This window comes from Thunnus thynnus, chromosome 5 (genome assembly GCF_963924715.1).
Source record: "Thunnus thynnus chromosome 5, fThuThy2.1, whole genome shotgun sequence".
Lineage (NCBI taxonomy): Eukaryota > Metazoa > Chordata > Actinopteri > Scombriformes > Scombridae > Thunnus > Thunnus thynnus.
In genome coordinates, this window is record NC_089521.1 from 21,509,081 (window position 1) to 21,519,178 (window position 10,098).

General features: G+C 36.5%; 1 long non-coding RNA gene across 1 annotated transcript; it reads right to left on the bottom strand.

The window, feature by feature from the left end:
- Positions 1 to 961: 961 nt before the first annotated feature.
- Positions 962 to 8,424, bottom strand: LOC137183209 (uncharacterized). Its single transcript, XR_010928425.1, has 3 exons — positions 6,676 to 8,424; positions 2,048 to 2,487; positions 962 to 1,896 (listed from the first exon to the last, which is right to left on the bottom strand). It is a non-coding gene; the product is annotated as an uncharacterized lncRNA (long non-coding RNA).
- Between the last annotated feature and the right edge of the window lie 1,674 nt (positions 8,425 to 10,098).

The following is a 10,098-nucleotide window of genomic DNA, read 5'->3' on the forward strand; positions in this document are numbered from 1 at the left end:
TTGCTATGAATAATGTGTCAATAAAAAAACAACACACACACACACACACACACACACACAAATATATGAAACAAAACATTTTTTATTCAGGAAAATTATATTTTAAAGTGGCAGTAATCCATTTTTTTTATTTTGTTTTTTTTTTTGTTTTGGCCACTTGGGGACAGAACTCTACAACAATTTGAACATCAAACACAACGTGCCTTTTTAAACATCCAGCAGACATAGACAAACATTAGAATTCTTTTGGATTTGTAATTCTGGTGATCTAAAGAACGAATAAACAAAAAGGCCAATTTATCTTTCCCTCTAGCTCTGTTTTGGTCTTCTATAAATTCTTATGGTAAATTCTGGCATTTTATAGTGGCTACAGTGGTCACTATTGTCACCAGCCAGTCATACAGGGTACTGAGTGGTAGGTTTATCACTGAAAACAGCTGCCTGCTGTGGGTTGATACAAGGTTGATGAGAGTGGTGAGACTAAAAAAAGAAAAAAAAAAACAAAATTTCTTCCTCCAAGCCATTCTTCCAAAGAGACCAGGGGTCATCTCTCTATATAATTTCTCTCTATAAAGCAAGGAATCTCTGTCTGTCTGTCTGTATGTATGTATGTATGTATGTATGTATGTATGTATGTAAGTTTGTCCTTCGCATATCTCGAGAACTGTTCATTCATAAAATATGAAAAATAAACTTTGCCTCTTGACATGATTAAGGCTTATGAACCCAAAGAGTATCCATGAGGAGTGAATATTTCTGTGACAAATGTATTCAAGTGCAATCAGTCAGACTTATATTCATTACAATCCTATTTACTGTAACAGACTCAGAGATGAGTCTTATGAGATGAAACTGTAGTAGGCTAGAAATTTGGTAATTGCCACATCAAGTGTGATTGATTTCACCTCAGTACATATTTGCCACCTAATTCAAACACACATAATACTGCCTGGAGATATATAATATTTAAGATCATCACAGACATATAACAGAGCAATGAGCAGGTTTATAGAGAAATAACATGAATCTTTACTTTTTAAAAAAAAGCCAGGTTCATACTTTACAACTTGCCGAAAAAAAACAATGCAGCACAAAATGAAACCTTTATCCTGTTTTTACTTAAAATTATATATGAAACAATATCAAATCAGTTTACCACACTAATCATAACTGTTACAAGTGTTAAAACTCTTGCTTGCATTTGGGAATTAGATCAGAAAATAATTCTTGCCTGTTACACACTTGCCTATTATAAGATTAATGCTAGTGCATCTGTGAGGCTGTACAGTGGTGTTATGAACTAAAAGCAATCATCAGCACACTAACATGCTCACAATGACAACATGTAGATGTTAAGTAAGTAATTAAGTAATTAAGTAAAATGTTATAAGATTAAGATACAGGAAAAACAGAGAATGACTAGAGAAACACCTCCCACCAAAGACCTCTGTCTTGAGATATAGTTGTATTAAAATGCATCTAACTGAAATTTAGTGGGTAGATGTTTAAAATTAAAAGCTCACAAACTCATCTCAAGATTGAAAGATTCCTCACTGTCCTTATCCATCTTATTCAGGTGCTACAAGCACATCAATTTACAGAGAAAATCAACAGATGTTTTTTATTATAAAAGTAGAGCGCTGAATTTAACTACTAGACTTGCTTGCATATTGAAGTATACATAATATTCACACAGCAGTATGTTCTTCAGTCTCCTGTGTTTTGTGTTATTTCAGGACCTGTGGTGTGAAGTGGCATAGATGCAGCATCAACAACTTCTTCTTCATTTTGACGTCATCTTTCATGGTTTTCATTGTTTTGTCTGTTCAGTCTTGTACATATAATGGATCCAACGAGTAAACAGAGTAAAACAGTGACCATAGCGATTCCACTCCCCTGTAGTGTGGACAATTGACAGATAATTCAGTAACACACAGAACCAAAATGTTCATCAACACTGTCACATAAAAATCACAGGCTGGTGCTCTCATGTTACAGATCAATTTCTGACATTTGCCAAAAGAAACACAATCATACTTATTCTTACCTGAGACAAAATATAAAACCTGTGTGAAAGGTGCAGTAGTTCCTCTGAAGAGTAAATTGTTGTTTTGGTTGGTTTACACCACTTAAGATAGGTTTGGTCAGCTGTTACAAATGTGCCTGGCCAGTCTGACTGTGCACAGACCGAGTATTGGCCATCAAGCAACATCAGGGCCTGCCATACCATGAGAGGCACAAAGCAACAAAGACTCTGTCCATGAATCAGCTGCATCAGCAGAGACGCTGCAACAGCAGGAATTACATAAAATGGAAGCACAAATATGCGGTTCCATGTAGGATTGCAAGGGCAAACAAATTCTACATCCAACATCTTCTTCACAGCAGCAAGGAGAAAGGAAAAAAACACATTTGACACAACAGGGTTGTTTCGAAGCTCATCCTTGAGTCTTGCAATCAGATGTATCTCTGCTTCCATCATGAATTCTACACAAAAAGAAAAAAGTGCACATTTATGGATGATTCAGGCATGTATTTTTATGAATCTGCTTTGATTTTTCATTTGTGTTTTTGTTCATAAGTTCACTTAGCATTTTTGCATTTAGGCCATTTTTAACACTGAGAGGTTGCAGAGGAAGAAAGATAAAGTGGAGGGAGAGATAGGAGAGATATGTTAGGGTTTGAATCATGGCTTGTAAAGGGTTAAAAAAAAATGTGTATGCCAGACATAAATATGCAGAGTGTAAAGGGTTAAAAATGTATATACGGGAATTAAAAATGGCATAAAAAGATATTAAAAAGTCATTGAGACTATAGTACAGTTCATTGCAAAAATAATAAAATGTGTTTCAAAAATAGACACCCCTATATTTTTTTATTTTATTGTGTCAAATAGTGATTAATTTCCAAATTTAATTGTACTTTTCTTGTTACTGTGTCAGTGTGATACTCAACAGATCGCTAGATGGCGCTTAGCGCTCGGGAGGAACCTAAAACCCCGTAGAGGCAAGCACTGCAGAATAAATCCTGCAGTCAAGCTGAACGCAAGCTAAAGTTTTCTACCTCTTTGTTTTTACATAAAGGTGAGTTAATATTCCTCAAAATCACATGCATGTACCCCAGTATAAGGGATAAGAGTGTTGTGAATCACTTGTGATGACGTACAATGTTCAGAGTAAAGGGTTTTTTTGCAGTAATGTGTTAAAACAGGGATGTTTGGCTATACATTGTCATGCTAGGCTAGCGGACCTGTTGCTAATGGGTACACAGTACAATAGAAATGCTAATGAGACACGCAAAAGGGGTTTATTTTGGCTTGTTAACCGATCTGAAGATACTGAAAGTGCTAGTGCATGTATAGTGCACAGTCTGTTAAACTGTTTTCCTGTATATGTGTGTTTGTTACTGACTTGAAAGGAGGTGTAAATACCGTAATTTGTGAATGTTTGACAATGGAGTAGGAGTAATATGAGGTGTAAATTCAATAGTTATTCACTGTGAGGTTGTATAATATTGTTTTATGTGTAATGTGATGAAAGTGTTGAATGTGGGAAAATGTTAGTTGCAGTGACCAAATGAGAACAAATAGTTTTTGTTGTTCTACTGGTTAATATGTGATTCAAGCACAACTGAAGAACAAGGACACTTAAGGACATTCATTTTGGTTATTTCACAGTGCTTCAGTTTTCAATGTATTTACCTATGCTATGGTTATGTATGTGTTTTCCAGCCTGGTCGCCAGGATAAAAGATTGGCATTGTATGTTTCTGCAAACCACTGAAACGTTGAATATCTACAAGTCAACATGTGTAATACGTAGCATATTAACATTTCAACAATACGTGACATCTCAACATTTCTACAAAATATAACATATTAACATTCAACAATACGAATCCTATCAACATTTCTAGATCACATGCGATCTAAACTTAGCACAAAAAGTAAGGAAATTTGTGTTTGGTAGATTATTTGTTGTAACAATGCTTCTTGGCAATAATTTTATACCGTTGGAAAGCCTGTTTATTTCCCTTTTAAATGGTGCCACATTTGTAGGAACATGCATTTGTGGGATGAGCAGCGGAGCTGAGTGTGTGGTTGTGCCCATGAAAAATTTGCCAAATCTTCTCTGCCAATGCTAAACAGCTTATTTTGCCGTTGCTATTGACTCTTGTTTTGAGCTTCTGGTACCCCCAGGTGCTGTGAGCATGGGTCCTGCTACAGTGGTCAGTAGGTGTCTGCTCCAAGAATCGGCATGCCACGTTTGACTCATCTGGATAGGGCCCGTGCAATAGGGCAACTTCAAGCTAAAACCAAGTTGCGGCATTATTTGGAGTGAGCTCTAGTACCATCTCCAAAATGAAAGCCAAGTTCCATATAATGGGGGATGTCAAAGACAGGCCGCAAAGTGGGTGTCCCAAGAAGACGACACCCCAAGAAGACTGTTTCCTCACCCTGTCAGCACTTAGGTACCGTAGGCTGTCTTCTACAGATTTGCAGTCAAGGTTTGCAGGACCATATGGCCGACGGCTCCCTGCCCAGACAATCTGGAACAGACTGCACGCAGCCAATCTCTGGTCTCATAGGGCTGCCAGGAGGCCTGCCATGACTGCCCTTCACTGTCAGGCCTGTTTGCACTGATGTCAGCAACACGTGCACTGGAACCTGAACATGTAGAGGAACGTTATGTTCAGCGATGAGTCCAGATTCTGCCTACGGCAGTTGGATCATAGGGTCAAAGTATGGAGAAGACGCGGAGAATGCTATGCTGATTGCTGCACCAATAGAGTAACATCTTTTGGTGGAGGCAGTGTGATGGTGTGGGGCGGCATCTCCCTCACTGGAAAAACAAAGCTTGTCATCATTGGAGGCAATCTCAATGCAGAGGGATATCGAGATGAGATTCTGCAACCAGTGGCAATCCCATATCTTCACAGTCTGGGACCGAACTCAAGATGACAATGCTCACCCCACAGAGCGGGGTTTATCAGAGACTACCTCCAGAATTTGGGAGTGGAGAGGATGAAATGGCCTGCCAGCAGTCCTGACCTCAACCCCATTGAACACTGTGGGATCAGCTTGGGCATGCTGTTCATGCCAGAGTGACCAACACAACCACGTTGGCTGACTTGCGACAAATGCTGGTTGAAGAATGAGATGCCATCCCACAGCAGCGTGTGACCAGGCTGGTGACCAGCATGAGGAGGAGGTGCCAGGCTGTTGTGGCTGTGTATGGTTCTTCCACATGCTACTGAGGCTCCTGTTTGTTAAATGAATAAATTGTTAAATTGCCAATATGTCTTGTTTCTTCAAACTTCAATCATCCATTCCACCAAACACCAAACAAGAGTCAATGGCAGAATAAGCTGTTTGGCATTGGCAGAGAAGATTTGGCAATTTTTTCATGGGCACAACCCACATACTCAGCTCTGCTGCTCATCCCACAAATGCGTGTTCCTAACAAATGTGGCACCATTTAAAAGGGAAATAAACAGACTTTCCAACGGTATAAGACTTATTGCCAAGAAACATTGTTACAACAAAGAAATAATCTACCAAACACAAATGTCCTTAGTTTTTGTGCTAAGTTTATATATAATGGTTAGGAAGTTTCTTGGCAGAAAGTTGAAAGTTGGAAATCAGCAGTTTGAGACCACCTCGAAACCAATGCCTGCTTCCTGTTTCAACCGACAAAAGCGGGTGGGTGTTTTTAGTGAGACGATGTTTGCAGGCGTTTTTATTTTATTTTTTTATTTTATTTTAACCCAAACCATAATCTTTCTCTAACCAAGTGGTCTTTGTGTCTAAACCTAACCAGACCTTAACCACAGCGTTGTCACACCATAAAACATCATTATTCAACGGATAGAAATATTAATATGCCACGTTTTGTAGAAATGTTGATATGATACATATTGTTGAAATGTTAATATGCTACATATTACATGTGTTGAAACGTAGATATTCAACGTTTCTGTGGTTTGCAGAAACGTTCAATGCCAATGTTTTATTCTGGCGATTGGGTTGGTATTTTCTGAAGATATTGTGGATATCTCTCATACCTGAGGATACAGTAACTTACCTGATGCTACAAACATTTTGTTGATCACCTCAGGGAGTCAAGTGTTAAGTATTCTGATGTTGAGGAAGCAGAATAAATCCTGCAGTTGAGCTGAACGCAAGCTAAAGTTTTCTGCCTTTCAAGGCATGTTTGATGGAACAGGAAGTTCTCCACTTTGTTGGGTTTTAAGTGAAATAAAATACAATAGTAAAAGAACCATTGGATTTTTGAGGAATAGGTAATATAAACCTGTTTTCCACATATCAGTTTTCACAACGTTTGCAGTAGGTGGCAGCAGAAAGTTCTGTCAGTGTTTTAAAGAAATTACTGAAAAATTACAAGCTTCAGAATGGCGTGTAGCTCATTTCAATTTTTGGTTCGATTTTTTGAATTTTGGACACGCCAAAGAAAAGAAAAGAATAAAAATTGATATCTAAAAATGAAAATTTTAATTTAAAAAATACAAGAACAAAATACACAACCATTAATATGTCACACAAAGAGTGCACAATACAAACCTATACATTCAACTTAAGCTGGAATAAATTAATTATAACTGTCTCACAGTTTGTAATTGTGCATTAAGAATAACCATAAAAGTAAGATGTACCAACCTTTAGGATGAAACAGAAAAATATTCCTCTTGAAGACTGATTAACTTTAAGTGAAACTCTCTCAACTGCTCAGTGTTATAAGATTATTTTTCCCCTCCCACTTCCTTTTGTATTGTGGTTTTTATCTGTGGTTATTTGTTTTTTTGTCATTTGTCCTCAGTATGGCCCCTCTTAATTAGATCTTGTAAAAAAAACGAAGTTCAATCCTGGACCTGACAAGATCTACGTGCATATAGATGTCTACACTTAAAAGTCTTGTGGTTTAAAAGTGAAAGTTAATCAGACAAAAATGAATATGGTGGCCATGTTTGACATGTCAAATGCTGTAAAATACTGATATTTTCCATTTAATTCCAACCTCTCAAGAATTAGAACAAAGACATAATTACAATGAACAATTATTTATAATTCCTCTCAGAACAAAAACATGCAGAAGACATATTACAAATCAAATACACATTAACCTTTCATCAAGTGTCCTCTTCATCACATTCTTCATATACGTTATAAATCCTTTGTAATTTTGTTACCCTTTTCCATGCTATATTTATGTAATTTGTCTTTCTTGTTATATTCTGTACACACATCTATTACACATCTGTCTGTCCTTTGAGAGGGATCCCTCCTCTGTTGCTCTTCCTGAGGTTTCTTCCATTTTTTTCCTGTTAAAGGGTCTTTTTAGTGAGTTTTTGCATATTCGAATTTAGAGTTTAGGGACAGAAGATGTTGTATTGCTGTACAGACTGTAAAGCCCCCTGAGACACATTTGTGATTTGTGATATTGGGCTTTTCAAGTAAAAAATGATTTGACTTAATCAATATGCTTACATCAATCAAGCATGCTTACATTACCAATAAATCTTATTTAAAAGACTCAAAGATGTGTCTCAAAAGATGAGATGTTGATAAGGATAATGGTGTCTACATGGCAGTGAATAAACATACATTTGGATTTTGGTCCTTTTTCAAATTTCTTTTGATTTAACATCTTTTAAATGTGTGTAAAATAACAAGAAGTTGGATTTAGTCTTTGTATTTTAAATATAATGTGATTTAATGCAATGTAACAATGATGTAAAAAATGTATTTATAGGGTGCAGTTCAGTCTTGATTGACTGTGGAGGAAATTATTGCAGCAGTAGTCTAACAGCTGGTCGACTGTGGTTGCATCTATGTGCTCTGTCAGGAGTTCTACGTGAGGACAAACACTATGAAATACCTCAGTGGGATATAAAAAGCTGAATTCATCAGTTTCACTTTGACAGATTGAGATTGTGTAAGCTACAGCATGTACATGATAGTGATCAGCATGCATTAGTTGAACCAAGCTAATGTACATCATACTTAAAACTGTTGCACACCATTGTGGCTGTATTTCTTTAATAATAGCTTTTCCATTATATTCTCATATACATAAAAGTTTCCAATACTGTTATTTTAATGTTCCCAAATACTAATTACATGTAAACTGAAAATGGATGGTGCTTAAAGACTTTGAGCCTTTCTGTATCCCTGACATCAGTCAGATCATCATATTCACAGTGAACATTTAATGAATGCTTCTTCAACATCCTCCATTCTTTGGTGTTTTGTGTTACTTGTGGACCTTTGTGAAGTTAAATGTATGGAGAATTAGGATGCCGTTGTTTCAGGTTCCTTTCAGCACTTCATCAACACACATCCAGCGAGAAGCAAGGTTAACAAAGAGAGCAGACCAAATCTGATTCCCTAAAAAGTGGAGAATTGACATAATTTAGTAAGACACAGAACCAAAATGTTCATCATCACAGTCATATAACATATTTGGCAGAAAGCTGATTCTCCAATTTTACAAATCAATAACTGACATTGTGCACAAACAAAATATATTTTTCTCTCCTGAGACAGAACATGATCACTGCATGAATGAGCCATGAGTTCCTGTGATGATTTTGTTGTGTTGGTTGGTTCACACCATTTCAGATATGCCAGTCCGTCATTGCACAAAGTACTGACCATCAAGGAAAATGATGGCCTGCCACACCACGGGAGGTGAAAGGCTGTAGCAACATTTGTGGGTATCATTTTGATTCCTACATCTATGGATCACCATCATCAGCAGAAATGCTGTAATAGCAGGAATGGTAAAAAATGTAACATGTCATCCTCCTAGGCCATGACAAATGTGGGAATGGACACAATGGATGGGAGTAAATTATAGACCATCAAATAATTGCCATAAAATACTAATTATTTGAAAATGGAGAGTTTATTGGATCTCCTGACAAATTAAAAAAAAAAGAAATCAAATAACTCCTTGCATATGAGTTTTGTTTTGTATCATATTTGATACATCCAGAATTTTTTGTAATTTATTGCTCACAGCATTTTTTTTAATCAAACAAAAACATACAGAACACAACACTTTTTAACCCCTTAAACTCTGAGTTTCCTTTAATTTTTCCTTAAGTAATTTCAAACTTAGAAAAGAACATTTTTTCCATATTTACAACAATGTCATACATATTCTGTCGTTGCTACATTGAAGCTTCATCATGCAGCAATGATAAACCCACCAATGGGACCAACAGTGTGAAAGAGGAACATTTCAGTTGTTTTGGTTCATTGCTTGTTTCACAACCTCTTTTTCTGCATTTTAGTAGGCGAGAAAACAGCTTCTGTACTTGTTCTGGCAAAGATGGACTTTACATTTCCTGTGCTAAGAGTGTAAGTTGCTTTATGGTATACATAATGCATGAAATGTGATATAATGACAATTGATGGATTTGCAGATAAATGACCTTATATACATGCTGTATATAATTTGATACACACATTTCCAATGTGATTTTACTATAGAACAAGTAACAAAATATTAAGTAATTATATGTTGCATCAGTCCAGTAAATATTCCTTTTGAAGTATAAGTAAAAAATTGAATGTTTTTCTTACCTTAAGCTTTTCAAAACTGGCAAAAATATCCATGCAAAACCACATGTGGGTCACTGATTGATGACGTCTGTTTTGGATGTCTCAATTGAAGTTCCTCTGTTGCATGCCTTTTGCACCCTAGTGGATTATCCGTGCACTGCATGTATCTGATTGTATACATCAGGTTTTTCAGGACAAACAAATATCCCATTGATGATGGAGAGGTCTCAAAAACTCATGTATCAAGTATGATTCACTTGGCGTTACAGGTATAAGGCTTATAACCCCAAACAGTATCCATAAAGAGTGAATATTTGTATGACAAATGTGTTCAAGTGCAATCAGTCATACTTATATTCACTACAATCCTATTAGCTGTAAAAGACTCAGAGATGAGTCTTATGAGATGACACTGTTGTAGCCTAGAAATTTGTTAACTGACACGTCAGCAAGTGTGATTGATTTCACCTCAGTATGTATTTGTCACCTAACTCAAACACACATAATACTGCC